Here is a 1,988-nt window from a genome sequence, read left to right on the forward strand (position 1 = left end):
GTGGCTCACCCTTTCATTCAGAGGAAAAGCCACCTTTCTTACAGTGGGCGGATTATTTTTCTGTTGATGCCATAAGAAATTACCACAAAGTCAGTGACTTCATATGAATTTATTTTCTTACGTTTCTGGAGTCTTGCTGGGCTAATGCGCTCCTCCGATGTGCCAGGTGGGAGAAAACTCCTTGTTGGGCAAACACGACAAGGCTGCACAACACCCAGCACTTGCACTGGTCGAAAGTTGTTCCAGGCTGATGTGGAGCTTAACAAGGGCTTAACAAGACTGAGTTCCTTCTAGAGGCTCTGGCAGAGAATCTGGCTTTTTCCAGTGTGTAGACGCTGCCTGCGTTCCTTGGCTCCTGGTCCACTTCAAAGCTGGCAATGGCCAGTCCGGTCTTTATTGTGCTAAGGCATTTCGACATTGACTCCCTTTCCTCCCTCTTCACCTTTATAAGGGACCTTGTGATTACATTGGACTGAGCCAGACAGATAATCTAGGACAGTCTTCCTCTGCTAAGGTCAGCTGCTAAGCAACCTTATTTCTTCTACTTGCAATCTTAATTTCTCCATAATAGGTTCACAGGTTCCAGCGATTAGGAGATGGACTTTTTTGAGGGGAGGGAGGGTAGTTATTCTGCCTAGCAGGTTACAAGGCCTTCACAATCTAGCCTGTTACTTCTCTGACCTTGTGCCCTACTACTTTTTCTTACAAAGTAGGGCTTTCCCCTGATGGTGTCACCACCTCAGAGACCCATGGAGCTAATTATCTCGTGCCCTTTAAGCCTTTGCTCAGAAGTCACCTTCTCAGTAAGCTCTGTTCTGACCACTGTACTCAATTGTAGCCCACCGTCTGCTTTGTGTTTTTCCATAGCACGTATCCATGTCTAACATAGGAAACAGTTGATTTTTATGTTTGTTGTCTGTAACACAAGCTCTTGGGGAGCTCAGATTTCTGCCTGTTTTTCCTCTGTTGTATCCCCAGCACCTTGAATAGTGTCTGGTGCATAGTAGGCAAGCAATAAATATTTGTGGAATAGTGGATGGATTCTTGAGAGAATTGCAAAGTGTTTTTTAATAAACATAATTTTTTTGTATGCATCAGATATTCCCCATAGCCTCCATGAGGGGCATGATATGGCTGTTTTGGGGTCTTCCAAAGTATTTAGTTTGGGAACTGGTTTGTTGTAGACATTCAGAATACACCAAAAAGAATTATAAAGCGGGGTCTGGGGCAAGGAGGAGGCATGAAGACTTTTTCATTTTATCAGTCTAGACTGGATTCCAGAAACAGAGTTAAGGAGAGTTCAAGGCAGTTTCATAATCAATGTAATTCAGGATCCAGGCTAGTTTGACAAGGCAATGGAAGAGTGCCTGCATTCTTATTCAGAGTTGGGGTATCACTATATTGCTTCTTGAAATTACCCCCTCCAGGTCTTTAGCCCTGATGGCTCTTTGTTCTTGTCTCATGGAGGAAACTAGGGAAGAGAATATCTAATCACTCAGTGTATTGTGGGTGCAGATGATGAGAAATATCCTGTATATTCTAGCCTGTGCTCCTGCTTCCGCAAGAATTTTTCTCCCTCTGAGTAAATGATTTGAAGAGTGAGGATTTAGAAGACCAGGTGTTTTTTTTTTAAGAAAAATAAGGTTTTGTTATAAAAATAAATGAAATCTATATTTTATCATTTCAATTCAGGCCCTAAGCATACACAGTAGTTACCTTTCATAAAACGTTCTTGCAATAATGCTATTGCACTGGGCTTTGTAATGAAGCTTTGATTTGCATCACTATTCTGAGAACTTTCTGACAATGGTAAGGTAATATTAGGAAGGCAGAGGAAATGAAATGAAATGATGGTAATGCATGTCCATTGTGAAAAATGTTAAGTTGCCAAGGCAATGTCATATCAATAATATTTTCATAAATTAAGATACATGGGGCAAATAAATATTGCATTTCTCTTTATTATCACTTCAAATATGTGAGGGTAA

At 41.1% G+C, this 1,988-nt stretch overlaps 1 protein-coding gene across 5 annotated transcripts in view; it reads left to right on the top strand.

Moving 5' to 3' along the window:
* The window catches only part of LOC105468044 (par-3 family cell polarity regulator beta), a 1,086,746-nt gene that overhangs the window by 457,130 nt on the left and 627,628 nt on the right, over positions 1-1,988 (top strand). The window lies entirely within an intron of this gene.

This window comes from Macaca nemestrina, chromosome 11 (assembly GCF_043159975.1).
Source record: "Macaca nemestrina isolate mMacNem1 chromosome 11, mMacNem.hap1, whole genome shotgun sequence".
Taxonomy (NCBI): Eukaryota; Metazoa; Chordata; class Mammalia; order Primates; family Cercopithecidae; genus Macaca; species Macaca nemestrina.